The sequence below is a fragment of the Delphinapterus leucas genome, chromosome 9 (genome assembly GCF_059928025.1).
Source record: "Delphinapterus leucas isolate spDelLeu-1000000601 "Yukka" chromosome 9, BTC_Dleu_Yukka2, whole genome shotgun sequence".
Classification (NCBI taxonomy): domain Eukaryota; kingdom Metazoa; phylum Chordata; class Mammalia; order Artiodactyla; family Monodontidae; genus Delphinapterus; species Delphinapterus leucas.
In genome coordinates this window covers 105,842,955-105,859,870 of record NC_143137.1, presented here as the reverse complement: position 1 = coordinate 105,859,870, position 16,916 = coordinate 105,842,955, and the positions used below count along the sequence as shown (strand labels likewise).

The 16,916-nt window shown below is 33.5% G+C and overlaps 1 long non-coding RNA gene across 1 annotated transcript in view; it reads left to right on the top strand.

Annotated features, from left to right (window-relative positions):
* Positions 1 to 16,916, top strand: part of LOC149748475 (uncharacterized) — a 210,882-nt gene that overhangs the window by 172,372 nt on the left and 21,594 nt on the right. The gene's annotated exons all lie outside the window — the stretch shown is intronic.

Genomic DNA, 16,916 nt, shown 5'->3' with positions numbered 1-16,916 from the left:
TTTCAATTTCTGTCTCTTACGACACACATCTTTAGAACCCAACTATCATGCAGTGGGAAGCCCAAGATACACTAGGAGCCATGCAGGGACAGTGCATTCTGCAACTCTAGCTGGGCTCACAACCAACAACCAGGAGTGGTTCTCAGCAATGTGAGTGAGACATCTTGGATATCCTGCCATGTTGGACTTAAAATGGCTCTGTTCCCAACTACTCTTCAACTGCATTCACAATGAAAGGCATCAAGCAAGAACTGCCCAGCTGATCCTAGTCAACTCAGAGAAACATGATAGAAAATAATACATTTCTTTGCTTTAAGCCATTACATTTTGTGCTGTCTCAAATAGCAAGAGACAACTGGAGCAGGTTGTCATACACCTAGTTATCTATCCATCACAGCAAGTGTAATGCTTTATACCAGCTAAAATATACCTGCACCTGGCATGGCCCAACTCTGACATCTGTTTAAAACTTGTTACCCAGGATCCTGTCATAACTTGACCCTCAATCAGTATCTTGATGTGCCTCAACTATTTTGGATTTCTCTATGAAGTACTTCTGCAGGCAGTTCAAACTTAAGTAAATTTTGCCTTCCTTCACCATGTCCATTTCTTCCTATATTACTTTCTCAGGTTAATGGAAATAGATCTTTAGAGGATCTGTGACTCTGAAATTCTGTTACTTTTTGCTTGAAACGTTTTTGGAATCTGACCTCTTTCTATTACCATATATTGATTAAAGCATTTCATATCCAGAGTTTCTCTGTCCAATTTTCCACTTACCAATTTATCTTCTACATAGTTCCTTGGATTATTTTTCTGGAAGCAAAACGTAATAACGCCATTACTACACTTAGTTGATTCATTGTAGAAAGCATTTATTTCCCTCAGTCTGCAAGATGCCGGGTAAAAGTTGCACTGGACAGATCTCTGAAGGTTCAGACTTCGGGATTAACTAAGATTCAGAGAGCCAATACATGTCTTTGCAGGAATAAAGCCACATTAAAAAAATAGTAAGAAGAAATCCTTAGGTAATATTAACAATGACAGATACTGTTCTAAACATCCTACATATTTTTACTCATTTAATCATCACAACATTTTTATTAGGTAGGTACTATTATTATCCCACAGAGGTTAAATAATTTGGACCTACTGCACACCTATATCCCTTTAGAATATGAATGCTTGATAAGCATTTGAAATCTCTAACAGTTTTCATAGATGTCATGAGATTTATGAAATACATGGAAAAAAGCAAAGCATATAGATTAGGAAATCTAGGTCTGCTTCAAAAAATCATAGTATATAGATATCAAGTTGCTCCATCAAAGCATAAGAGTATACTGGACAGGACTTCAAAGTCATCTCCAGAGCTAGGAAAATTTTTGAAAGCATACATTTTCATAAAAGGAGGAATTTTATGGGAGCAGCTTCTGTAAAAATGATATAAATGGTATAGAAGGTGTGTCCTAGAATATAAACTCATGATACTGCTCAATTTTTATTAGCACTTCTCACCTTTTTCCCCTAAATGTGCATAGGTAAAAAGATACATATTAGAACCCAGAGTAACGGATGTGGGTCACAATATCTCTTTATTCTGTCCCTCCTAATGTATGTTACATATATTACACATGTATAGTAGAAGTCATAGAAATTTCATTTTTTTTCTGAGATTTTTGACTCAACTCTGAAATTTGAGGACAATAGGAACTCTTGAAAAAGAGTAACCCAGAAGCTGACAGTGTCACTCACCCTCAAGCCTTGCTGAGAAATACACTAACTCCTTAACATCACTTCCTTCACCCCATCCTATCTATATCATCAGAAGAGACTGGATAATCTATATAATCAGAAGATTGGAATTCACTGATAAAGGGAAATCATTGGAGTGGTGAGTCCTTTGACTTTTCCTATGACTCTGTTGAATATGAATAATGAAAATAAGATTTTTCTTATACTTGAAAATTAAGATATAAGAAGGGTGACTTGATATAAAATGGCTGAAAAAATGATGAAGTGACATATAAAGACACTTCTATTTTAACAGAGTCCATATTTTTTTAATATATTAGTATCAAATAGTATAAAGCAGTTTAGGAATAACAATCAATAGCACATGTGACAACTCAGTTCTCCACATATTTCTCAAGATATATTTTCTTTTTAAATTTCTACTTTAGTTTGTTTGAGAATTAGCTCCATAACTTTATATAATACCACTACTTTTTTATTTTATAAGAGAGTATTGATCCCTACTATGGAAGATGGAAATTCTAACTCACTTGGCATCTCTCCATTGCTGACCTCAAATATGTTTGAAAGTTATAATATTAATTTCCATTCTTGTATTTAATGGAAATATCTTAAAATTAATGTTCTTTTCTGTCTAAGTTACCTTTGCACAGAGTTAATTATTTAGTTCTAAAAAAAAATCAGCCTGACCCAGAATCAAATTACTTTCCATTGCCTACAAGCTATAGCTTTCAACAATTTTAGCTGATCCTTTTGGCATTTTTTCCCCTATCTCGAAATTGCATGCTTATCTTGCTACTCTTTTTTGTATTTTTTAATCACTAATTACATTAATCTATGAAATACATGAGTTTATTCTACCTTTTCCATTTCTCTGACTTTTCATCTTCCAAGCCTCTCAAAGCTGATATACTGTAAATTTTGTTAGATCACTATTCAGTAATTATAATGTTATTACCACATGAAAATGTCCAGCAATGCTTCATTCTTTCATTTAACAATATTCAGTAAGTGCCTATTATGTGCTAGACAATCTTCTAAGCATTTAAGATACATTGGTGAGTAAAAATATATTAAAATGCTTCACCTTATGGAGTTTACATTAAAGAGAAGAATATAAACAATAAACACAATAAGTAAATTTAAGAGAGTATTGGAAGGTGATAAATACTATGGCCAAAGTAAAAAGTGGAGCAGAAAAAAGGATATCTGGAATTGCCTGTAGGAAATGTAGGATACAATGTAAATAGGGAGCCAGGCAGTGAAAGTGACACTTGAGCAAAGAAGTGAATGAAATAAAAGGATCAGCCATGCAAATACATTGGTCAAATCATTCCAGGCAGAAAAAATGGTGAGCGTTAAGGCTCCTTTGGCTGGAACACATCTAGATTAAATCCAGGGATTTAGCTAACAGGTTGGTAGTGGATGTGGTGTGGGAGAAAATAAATGGCTAGACCATGAAAGGCCTTGTGAACTATTGTCCAAACTTTGGTTTTATCTATGAGGGGAATGAGAAACCGTTGCAATATTGTGAGCAGGTAAATGCTCATACTTAAAAAAAAAATCAACCTGGGTGCTCTGTTGAAAATGGAACGCTGGGCAGCAGCTGAAGGAGTGGAAAGAACAGTGATAAGCTCACAGCAAATAAAAAATGATGGTAGAACAGACTCAGAGATAGCAGCTGAGATGGTGAGAGGTGCTCAGATCTAGATGCATTTTAAATGTGAGCAAACAGGATTTTCTAAGTGATTGGACATTTAAAAAAAATGAGGATTCAAGCATGACATCACAGTTTTTGTGATGAACACTTGGAAAGATGGAGTTGCCATAAAATGAGAGGCATGGCCTCAGGAGGAGCAGATTGAGGTGAAAAAGAAAATTAGGAATTCATCTTTACACATGTTGAGTTGAGATGCTGGACAGATAAACTTGCAAGCTGAAGCTGAGACAAAGGCCAGCATTACCAGTGGAATCATGGAACTTAGAATATAGATTAAATGCATGAGACTGGAAGAGAGCACCAAGGAAATGAAAATAGAAAAGTTCTGAGTATTAAGCCCTGGGACACTTCAACATTAAAAACAAAATGGAGAAAGAAGGAAGAATCAGCATAGATGACAAACCCACAGCTAACATCATACTCAATGGTGAAAAGCTGAAAGCATTTCCTCTAAGATCAGGAGCAAGACAAGGATGTCCACTCTCACCACTTTTATTCAACATAGTTTTGGAAGTCCTAGCCACAGTAATCAGAGAAGAAAAACAAATAAAAGGAGTTCAAATTGGAAAAAAACAAGTAAAACTGTCACTGTTTTCAGATGACATGATACTATACATAGAAAATCCTAAAGATGCTACCAGAAAACTGCTAGAACTCATCAGTGAATTCAGTAAAGTTGCAGGATACAAAATTAGCACACAGAAATCTGTTGCACTTCTATACACTAACAACAAAAGATCAGAAAGAGAAATTAAAGAAACAATCCCATTTACCATCGCATCAAAAGGAATAAAATACCTAGGAATAAACCTACCTAAGGAGACAAAAGACCTGTACTCCAAAAACTATAAGACACTGATGAAAGAAATCGAAGATGAAACAAACAGATGGAAAGATATACCATGTTCTTGGATTGGAAAAATCAAGTGTCAAAATGACTATCCTACCCAAAGCAATCTACAGATTCAGTGCAATCCCTATCAAATTACCAATGGCATTTTTCACAGAACTAGAACAAAGAATATTAAACATTTGTATGGAGACACAAAAGACCCTGAGTAGCCAAAGCAATCTTGAGAAAGAAAAACAGAGCTTGAGGAATCAGGCTCCCTGACTTCAGACAATACTAAAAAGTTACAGTCGTCAAAACAGTATGGTACTGGCACAAAAAGAGAAATATAGATCAATGGAACAGGATAGAAAGTCCAGAAATAAACCCATGCACCTGTGGTCTGTTAATCTACGACAAAGGAGGCAAGACTATACAACGGAGAAAAGACAGTCTCTTTAATAAATAGTGCTGGGAAAACTGGACAGCTACATGTAAAAAAATGAAATTAGAACATTCTTTAACACCATACACAAAAGTAAACTCAAAATGGATTAAAGATCCAGATATAAGACCAGATACTATAAAACTCTTAGAGAGAAACATAGGCTGAACGCTCCTTGACACAAGTTGCAGCAATATCTTTTTCTGTCTCCTACAGTAATAGAAATAAAAACAAAAATAAACAAATGGGGCCTAATTAGACTCAAAAGCTTTTGCACATCAAAGGAAACCATAAACAAAATGAAAAGACAACCCACAGAATGGGAGAAAGTATTTGCAAATGATGTGACCGACAAGGGATTAATCTCCAAAATATACAAGCAGCTCATGCTGCTCAATATCAAAAAAACAAACAACCAAGGAAAAAAATGGGCAGAAGACCTAAATAGACATTTCTGCAAAGAAGACATACAGATGGCCAAGAGGCACGTGAAAAGATGCTCAACATCGCTAAATATTAAAGAAACGCAAATCAAAACTACAAGATATCACCACACACCAGTCAGAATGGCCATCATCAAAAAGTCTATAAACAATAAATGCTGGAGAGTGTGTGGAGAAAAGGGAACTCTCCTACACTGTTGGTGGTAATGTAAATTGGTATAGTCACTATGGAGAACAGTATGTAGCTTCCTTAAGAAACTAAAAATAGAGGTACCATATGATCCAGCAATCCCACTCCTGGGCATATATCCAGAGAATAACATGGTTTGAAAGGATACATGCACCTCAATATTTATTGCAGTGCTGATTATAATAGCCAAGACATGGAAGCAGCCTAAATGTTCATCAACAGAGGAATGGAAAAAGAAGATGTGGTACATTTATACAATGGAATATTACTCAGCAATTAAAAACAATGTAATAATGCCATTTGCAGCAACATGGATGGACCTGGAGATTTTCCTACTCCAGGTAAAGTAAATGAAGTAAATCAGACAGAGAAAGGCAAATATCACATGATATAGCTTATATGGGGAATCTAAAAAAAAAAAAAAGATACAAATGAACTTATTTAGAAAGCAGAAACAGACTCACAGACTTGGAGAACGAACTTATGGTTAGCGGGGGAGAAGGGTGAGGGGTACAAAGATTGGGAGTTTGGGATTAACATGTACACACTACGATAGTTAAAATAGATAACCAACAAGGACCCGTATAGCACAGGGAACTCTGGTCAATATTTTGTAATAATCTAAATGGGAAAAGAACTTGAAAAATAATAAATACAAGTATATGTATGGCTGAATCATTTTGCTGTACACCTGAAACTAATACAACATTGTTAATCAACTATGCACCAATATAAAATAAAAATTAAAAAAAAAGAAAAGAAAAAGAAAAAGACTAAGAATGAGTTTCCAGAGAATAAGAAAAACTCAAGGAGTGTGAGCTGTCTTGGAAGCAGAAGAGGGACATGTATGGATGAAGAGAGTGATAAACTATCAAATTATGTTCCTAGTTTTCTGAAATGTTATGTTGATACACTTTGCCGTAGGTCTCCATTGATTCATTTGTTGGCACTCTAGGCCTGTCAATCTTCCTTTCTTTGGCTCTGCGAACTCCTCTCAATGTTCTCTCTTCTAAAACTTCTTTTATTTCTGTGTATACTTTGCAGATGGATTGTTTGATTTTTTTGTTTTTGTTACTTTCTAATAATTTCCATTTCATGTTTTCTATTTTATTAGAGATTTCTCGTTCTTTTATTTAATGTCTCAAATTATTTTTTGTCCTCTGAATATTGCTTTTAATGGCATCCACTTGACTAATGCTGTAACTTTTTTTTAATGCCCAGAAGCTGGCCATTTTATCTTCCTGAACAGTTTCTGATCTTTACCAACTGTTTTTATTATATCCTTTTTTGTTTATTGCAGTCTCAATCTATTACAATAGAGGCTTTTTGTTTCATTGTTTGTTTTTTAAAGCAAAGTTCTAGTGATCCCTGGTTGTTTTCTTATCTTTAAAAGCAGAGTTATAAAAACACTGTTTGAAAATTCTGCACTTACAGATGGGGCTTCTTTTCTGTGGTCATTATTGAGGTATCACCTAGCTGAGCCATTTCAGTAGGGAATCCTCTATGTCAGAACTTTTAGTCATTCTTTGAGCTAATAAGGTTTTCTAGCTTGGAAGAATATATGCCTGGCTAAGTGCTCTCAAAAGTTGTACAATTGTAGCAGGAAAAGACATTAGTGGGTCCCAACATTTATAATATTGGTATGTAAGCTTTCCTTTAAACAACCATACCTGTTATCTGTCAGTCCAGGGCCTTTAATTACCCTCTTCAGAGAATAATGCTTAGTTTCTGCTATATAGAAGTGGAATCATCCCCAGGTTGCATGGAATGAGGCAAGTGAAACATGGGTATAATTTCCTTTTAGATATACTGTCAATCAATCTTCCTGTTTTCATATCAAGTTCACCCCCACTTACATGTTTGTTACAGCCAATTCCGAAACTTATGGGAGTTCAAACCCACAAATCAGATTGCTCCTCGGCACACTATACAGTTTCCAGAACATTGTTCCTGATTTTTCCTCCCCTGTTTCCTTTTTAATTTAAAACTTACTCAATTGGTATATTAGGAAGGTTTTGTGAGTTTGTGGAGGTTAAGTGCTGTCTGACATGAAGATGTCTCCTGTAACATTTTAAACTTTAATATGATACAATATTTGTGTTTTTCCTTTCATTTTTGCCTTATCATCCATGTTACTCAAATTAGCAACATTCTTAACTTTACACTAACACTTATATCCTGTACTGAAATTATAATACTTATCATTTTCTAAGTTTCCTAAAAATACTAGAAAACCATAAACCTGATTTAATCAGATTTATAGTAACTTTGTCATGTCCTATTGTTTTCTTTCTTTCCCTATGAGTATTTTAAAAGTAGCTCCAGAATATTTGAAGAGAACATTTTTAGCATCACCAAAAAGTGGATTTACTTTTCTTACATTCAACTAATTTCTTAAAACCATTCTAAATTATAATGCAGTGATTTATGTTCATTTTTTATTTGGTTGATTGTTTTTGTTATTTATGGAGGTTTATTTGCCCTCTCTGTTAATGGAAATATGAATAGTATGCCTTTTACACATTCTCATGTTTATAAGTTTCATCATTATACCTACTGCATAGAACCCTTTTTATTTCTGGAGATATCCACCTGTGAGACATGTCATGTGGAACCAAAATGCCCATCTTCCCCTTATCCTTTTCATAATTAAGTATGCATTTCTTTGAACAGAATTCCTTGGTCTGTTTATATTGTACAGACATTTTTGTTCTACTTTTGGAATTTCACATCATTGTTTTCTAACCCTGGTGGTCTTTCTTCCCTGATTGATTGTTAATCTAATATTTCTGTGATCCTATTAAGTACTGTAAGGTAAAAGAAAACCCGTAGAGTTTATTCAATTTTACTAACAGTAACTCATGTACCCTTAGCTTCTTCAAAAGGCTAAAGCGACAGAGATTAGACAATAGCTACTTTCCAGAAATAATCCCATGATCTGACATTTATTGCTAGGACAGCTAATACAGTCTAGTTCCTTATGTCGGGAATAATTCAGTATTTATGTGGCACTTCATATTTTCGCAATGATCTTCAATCATTAATAAAACATTTCCCATGACATTCCTGTCAGAGAGGTCAGTATAACTATCAGTAACAAGAACCTCTTGATAACAAAGTAGTAAAAGAGTTACCATATCCTCTTTGTTTCTTGGTGTTAATTTTTAAGCATGTAAAATTTGAGCATTTATTAAATCCATTGACAATATTGCATTAGATTCATAAATTTTCAGTAAGGATGAGTTACTTTAAGTGATATTGTGAAAAGCTTAAGAAGTAATAATTCCCCTTTCAAAAGCAGGCTGCATTCAATAAAGTCTGCTAATAAACATACAAAAAATCCACTCTTAACTAAGGACTATTTGTTTAATTCAGAGAGGAGAGAATTCTAGAATATCTAGTGTTAGCAATGCCTTGCCCAGAATTGAATAATGTAACAGAGATTGATTAGAGGTTAAAATCATATTTGAGAAAGATTGTTTTTCAAGTCAGTTTAATGAAAACCTAAGTCAGCATTTTGCAAATAGATATTGAAAAATAGTAGGCAGTATACCCAGATGTTGATGAACTAAGACATCTGGCAAACATTATGTTCTTGTGCTCAGTTACCACACAATAAAATTGCTACAAAATTTTATTTTTATCTTGGCTTCATAAAAAGACTTTGGAAGTACACCCTCTATTTTTATTCTCCAAAGCTATCTGGACCTGATTTTTTTGTTTGTTTTTTTTGTTTTGTTTGATTTTTTTGTTTTGTGCAGGGTAATCAATAATAACATTTATTTCTAAGTAGAAATATAGATATTCAGAAATATTTTTTCTTTCTTGGCAGGTTTTTTTTTGACAAATTTGTTCATTTCATCCCATATGTCAATTGTCTTCCCCAAAACTGATATTAACATATTATTTTCTAATATTTGTATTTTTACAGGTAACTCCACTTTTTCATTCCTAATATTTTTAATTTGTGTTTTCTATTTTGTCTGTGATCAGTCTTTCTCGGGTGTAGTTACTGTAGCAATTCTTTCAAGTAAACAAATTTTGGCTTTAAAATTTTTTTCTATATCAAGAGTTGGCTTTTCTTTTCCTGTAAATGGTTAGATAGGAAATGTTTGGGGCTTCGTTGACCATACAGTCTTTATTGCAACTACTCAAATCTGCCATTTTAGCATGAAAACTATCATAAAACACATAAATGAGTAAGCATGGCTGTGTTCCAATAAAACTTTGTTAAAAAAAAAAACTTCATTGTTGTCATGAGTTCAGTAAACATTTGATAACAGAAATACCAGTGCTTCTTTGAAACATCTCTGTGCAATGTGTCACATCATCTACCTGAATTTTAGAAGTAAAAACTGGCAGGACTTGGCTTAGAGGATGATTCCAAAGTTTCTGACAATGAAAATCAGAACCTATAACTTTCTTTCTTAAAAATCTCCAATCACCACTTGCTTCTCATTTTTAATTAGAGTAAACCTACTGGCTCACTATGGTCTTTAAAACTCTACATGATCTAATTTCTTTGGACCGTGAGTCAGTCTCCCTCAATAACCGCTTTCTAACCAAACTGACATGCTCTTTATGCCTTGATACAGCCAGTTTATAGTTACTTGGCTCCTTTTGTCCTTCTGACTGACCTGTTCTTCCTTCATGTCTCTGTTTATCTGGCTTGGGTGTAATGTAAAGGCTAGGACCACTGATATACCATCAGACCATTCTCATATCTCATAAATTTGACACCTAGAGATCATTTGTAACATTCCCCTTTCTCGATTTGGCATTTTTAATTTAACTTTATTTTTTTGGTAATAATCATGGGGTGAAATAAATAATGATAGTGGCCAGAAAACAAATGTAGGCAGTGAATACTTTCTTTACTGAACTTCATATCTATAATCATGTACTAAATTAGAATTTAAAATAAATAATAAAATAATAATTTCAATATAAAAAAGAAAATAAGAAATGGATTAATGTTCTTTAGTTACAAATATACAGTTCCTGAAAAAAGAAGAAGAAAAATAAATGAAGACAGCAGCCATGCTCATGGAAGCCAGCATCATGACCAATTACCTGTTGACTGAAACACCAGGCCTGCCTGCTTGCCCACAGATCCCTTAGCAGCTGGTCCACCCATGGCCCCTGCCACCTGGCCCACCAGAATCTCTGGCCTGGGCTGACTGTGAAGGACTTTCCCTTTCAAGGCCAATATGCAAAGACCAGAATTGGTGACTATTTCTTCAAATGTGCAAGCATCAATAAAAGGATACAAAGATCAATAGAATTAGGAAAGCATGATTCTACCAAAAGAGCAAATTACATAAAGCACCAAAGAAATGTTATTGAACTGCCTGAAAAACAAAAAATGAACAATCATCTTAAAGAAGTTCAGTCATCCATTAGATAAAAAACTAAATGAAATCAGGAAAATAATACATAAACAAATGAAAAGTTCAACAAAGATATAGAAACCATAAAAAAAAAAGAACAAAACAAATTCTGGAACTGAAGAATAAAGTGTCTGACATAAAAAATTCAACAGAAGGCTTCAAGAGCAGACTTGGTCAACCAGAAGAAAGAATCAGTGAAGTTGATGCCAGATCATTTAAAATTATCCAGTTAGAGGAAGAAAAGGAGAAAAGAATTTAAAAAATAAGGAAGACAGTCTATGGAACTTATGGGACATGATCAAGTGAACCAATATATTCATCAGATGAGTTCCAGGAGAAGAGAAAGAGAAAGGGGCAGAAGAGTTATTTAAAGTAATATTGGCTGAAATTTTCCCAAATCTATGGTGAGCAACCAGCTTCATGAAGCCCAAAGAAAAAAAACTGAGGGAACTGGTCACTAGACTTGACTTACAAGAAGTGCTAAGGGAACTTTTTCAAATTGAAACAAAAGAAAGCTAAACAGCAACAAGAAAGCATTTGAAAACTCCCTATTAAAGTAATGTACAGTCAAATTCAGAATACTCTAACATTGTAATGGTGGTGAGTAAATCCCTCTTATCCCTAGTGTAAAAGTTAAAAGACAAAAGTATTAAGAATACCTATAATCCAAAAATTTGTTAATGAATATACTATACAAAAAAGAAGTAAATTTTGACATCAATAATAAAGTGGGGGAGAAGGAGTAAAATTATTGATTTTTTGCATGTGATTATAGTTGTTACCAGCTTTATTTTAACTATTCATATAACTATAAGAAGTTTTATTCAGATTTCATGGTAACCACAAAGAAAAAACCTACAGTAGATACAAAAAAAAAAATCATTACCAAAAAGAATCACAAAGAAGACAGTAAGAGACGAACAACAGAACTACAAATCAGACAGAAAACAACAAAATGACAATAGTAAGTCCTTTCAATTATCTGTCAATAATTACTTCAAACATAAGAGGATTAAACTCAAACAAAAGATAAAGAGTGGCTTAAAGTACTAAAAATAAATAAGATCCAACTGTATACTGTTTACCAGAAACTCAATTTAGATTAAATGACACAAATGGGCAGAAAATAAATAGATGGAAAAAGATATTCCATGTAAATGGTAATCAAAAGAGAGTAGCAATGACTGTAATAATATTAGACAAAATAAACTTTAAGTTTAAAACTCTCACCAAGAGACAAAGAAGGTCATCACATAATGATAAAAGGTCAAATCGACAAGAAGATAAAAAACACATATACATATATATATGTATGTATATATATATATATATATATATATATATATATATAGTTGACCCTTGAACAACATGAGTTTGAACTGTGTGGGTCCACTTATACACAGATTTTTTTCAATAAATATAGTACTTGCATTTTTATTTTTACAGATCTTTAAGTGTGTGGGAATAGTTTGTGTTTGATAAAAGATCACAATATGCAGAATCAAAAGAAATTAGAAATTGAGTCCTGATTATATCCAAACTGCTTCAGCTTCCTGGCCTTGGGTCAGTCATTTATCAACCTTTGCTTCTGAGGCAGAGATAGCAGTATGCAGATTTTCAACTGTGTGGGGGGTAGTGCCCTTAACCCCACATTGCTCAAAGGTCAATTGCACATCCAACATCAGAGCCCCTAAATATAGAAAGCAAGTACTGAAAGATCTGAATTGAGAAATACACAGTAATACACCAATAGTAGACTTCAGTACCCCACTTTCAATAATAGATCATCCAGAGAGAAAAGTCAATAAGGAAACAGCAGGCTTGAACAATACTATAGACCAAATTTACCTAATAGATGTACACAGAATATTTCACTCAACAACAGCAGAATATGCATTCTTCTCAAGAGCACACAAAACATTCTCCAGGATAAATCACATACTCGGTCACAAAACAAGTCTTAACAAATTTAATAAGACTGAAAACATTTCACATATCTTTTTCCAACCACAATGGAATGAAACTAGAAATCAAACTGGAGGAAACAGAAAAATTCAAAAATACATGAAAATTAAACAGTATACTCATGAATAACCATTGGCTCAAAGAAGAAATCAAAACAGAAATAAATCTTGAGACAAATGAAAATACAATGTATCAAAACTTATGGGATACAGCAAAAGCAGTGCTAAAAGGGATTGTTTATAGTAATAAACACATACATTTAAAAAAGACTAATTTCAATAAACAATTTAACTGCACCTCAACATGTAAAGAAAGTAGAAAAAGAACAATCTGAGGTCAAAGTTGGCAAAAGGGAGGAAATATTTAAAAATAGAGAAGAAATACAGGAAATAGAAAATAGAAAAACAATAGAAAAAACTGCTAAAATTGAGTTGAACTTTTGAAAACATAAAAATAATTAATAGAAACTTAGCTAGACTAACCACGTAAAAAAAGAGAAAAGACTCAAATAAATAAAATCAGAAATGAGGGCTTCCCTGGTGGCGCAGTGGTTGAGAGTGCGCCTGCCAATGCAGGGGACACGGGTTCGTGCCCCAGTCTGGGAAGATCCTACGTGCCGCAGAGCGGCTAGGCCCGTGAGCCATGGCCACTGAGCCTGCGTGTCCGGAGCCTGTGCTCCGCAACAGGAGAGGCCACAGCAGTGAGAAGCCTGCGTACTGCAAAAAAAAAAAAATCAGAAATGAAAGAGGAGACGTTACAACAGATGTTACAGAAATTTTTAAAAGATCAAGGCAAATTATTATAAATAATTATATGCCAACACATAGGATGACCTACCAAAGACTGAATCCAGCAGAAATAAAAAGTTTAAAAAGACCAACAGCAACATAGGAGATGGAATTAGTAATCAAAAACTTCCCAACAAAGAAAAGCCCAGGATAAGATGACTTCCCAGGTGAATTCTACCAAACATTTAAAGAAGAGTGAATACCTATTCTTCTTAAACTCTTCCAAAATATAGAAAAGCAAACACTTCCAAACTCATTCTGTAAGGCCAATATCACCCTGTTACTAATGCATACCACAAGAAGACAAAACTATAGACCAATATCCCTGATACACATGTAGGCAAAAATTTTCAACAGAATACTAGCAAACGGAATTCAACACCACATAAGCATACAGGATCATACACTATAACCAAGTGGGATTTATCCCTATGGTGCAAAGATGATTCAATATACACAAAACAGTCAATGTGATATGCCACATTAACAGAATGAGGGATAAAAATCAGATAATCATCTTGACAGATTCAGAAAGGACATTTGAAAAAATTCAACACACTTTTATGATAAAAAAATTTCTCAGCAAATTAAGTATAGAAGGAACTTATCTCAACAAAATAAAGGCCATTTATAATAAGCTTACAGCTAAATTATACTCAATGGTGAGAAACTGAAGCCTTTTCCTTTAAGATCTAGAACCATAGAATTATACCCACTCTCACCACTTCTATTCAACATAGTACTAGAATAACTAGCCAGAGCAATTAGATGAGAAAAAGAAATAAAAATGTCCAAATTGGAAAGAAGTAAAATTATTTCTGTTGGCACGTGGCATGATCTTATATATAGAAAACCCTAAAGAATTCCACCAAAAAATACTGCTAGAATAAACAAATTCAGTAAAGTTGTATTATACAAAATCAATATAGAAAATCCAATTGCATTTCTATACACTAAAAGCAAACTATCTGATGAAAGAAATTCAAGTAGACACTAATAAATGGAAAGTTATTCTCTGTGCATGCATTGGAATTACCATCTAGTATAGGAATCTCACTTTTGGTTATATATCCAAAGGAACTGAAACCAGGATTTTGAAGAGATATATGAACTCCCTTGATCATTTCATCATTATTCACAATAGCCAAGATATGGAAACAATCTAAGTGCCTATATGTGGATGAATGTATAAAGAAAAGAGAGTATGTACATATGATAGAATATTAATCAGCTTTAACAAAGAAGGAAATCCTGTCATTCACAACAATGTGGATAATCTTGGAGGACATTATGCTAAATGAAATAAGCCAGAAACAGAAGGACAAGTACTACTTTATACTACTTAGATTAGGAATCTAAAATAGTCAACTCAGAAGCAGAGAGTAGAATAATTGTTCCCAGGTGCTACAGGTAGGGATGAATGGGGAAGCATTAGTTAAAGGATACAAAGTTTCAATTATATGAATAAGTACCAGAGATTCACTGCACACTATAGAGCCTATAGTTAACAATACATATTATACACTTCAAAATTTCTCAGAGGGTAAATCTTATGTTAAATGTTCTTACCACAAAACAATGACAGTAATAATAAAGAGATCATGAGGAAACTTTTGGAGATAATGGTTTGTTTAGGTCACATATTGTGGTTATGGTTCTACAGATGAATATTTATCTCTAAACTCATCAAGTTGTATACAATGAATATGAACAGCTTTCATATATATAAATGAAACCTTAATAATGTGGTTTAAACAAATGTAATGAAGTGTTTCCAAAAGAATAACCTCCACAAAACTCAGAGAATGATTTGTACATATACTGACAGCTTTAGTGCAAATCAAATTGTTTCTTCATCTTTATGAACACTGAGCTATTATTCTTTCTTTGAAAACTACTGCTTAAGCACACTAAAATATCAGACTATAGGATGTGGGGACAGGAACTGCAACTGGCCGAAACCAAGTGGAACAGTTTCAAATTATTATGTACTGGCTCTGAAAACAAAGGTCTATGGCTGAAAGTGGTAATGTGTGGGAGAGGCTTATAACTGGGGATTCTCTAAATCAGTTTTCATGTAAATTATAATATTTATTAAGGAATAAGTAAAATGTATAAATATAACCTGCCTGTATATTACTAAAATCAACATTACTGACAACAATCATTTAGAAATTAGGACACCAAATTTTTTTTTGCAGGTGATAGTATTTTATCACTGACAATAATTCTGTTTAGATTTATCAGTAGTGCTGATAACAAAAAGTAGACTAGTGTTATTTGGTTTTATTATTGTTTTTACATGCAGACAATGCATCCCCTTCATTTCTGCACCCAGAGCAGTACTACTCCCATTATAGGACCTTTGCCCCATTACCTTGCCTTTATTATGCCACTGAGTAGAAGGGTGACTCAAATCCAGGCCCTATCATTTACAACAATATGACTGTAGGAGAGAGATTACTTAACTTTCTGTAAGTGGGGAAGTTTTTTCTCATAAGATTAGTGTGAGAACTAAGTTAGTACATACATACACATATATATGAATATAAATATTCATTTGAGTATTTATATACTTGAGAAGATATGTCTATTCACACATGAATATTTATATACAAATATGTTGTCTGTGGTATACACACACACACACACACACACACACACACACACACACACACACAGATAATTTGGACTGTTTTACCAAACCATACATTGTAATTCTAATTCATGATCATTCTCGTACTGATATCTTGTTTTATTTATTTTTTCTATATGAAATTATATAATTACAATATTATGTCTATACCATTATGATATATTAATCACTATATCACATATATAATTATTTTCTCTTGCTCTTTATAGGATATGCACATGAAATCAATCCTTAGCAGTCCTTATCTGTCTTTTTACCGTTTAGAATGATGTTTGACAAATAGTACAAACTCAAATATTTCTTGAATTAAACAGTGCACATATATATGTAGAGAGAGAGAGAGAGAGAAAGAGATAGCAAGAGAGAGACAGAGAATGATACAATTATATAAACACCTGGGCCAATAGCTATGCCATTTGTTGGTTAGGATTAGAAGAGGGCCAGGTTTTAGGGAAGAGTAAGAGTTTTGTTTTGAACCTGGTTTAAGTATTACTAAGGACAGGATTAAGAAGATATCAGTGATAGAGGGATAAAACTAGACATGAGTGCTGACACATTATTTAAAGAGAAAGAAATTTTAAGGAAATAAGACATCAACTGTGCAACAAGATGATGAGAATTCTAGTTAGAAAACTTTCCATTTTGTTTAGCAACATGGAGATATTAGCAACAGTAGTGATGATGGATTTGTAAGGGTGGAAGCCAGCTGAGAAACGGTAAAAGAGTAACTGATAG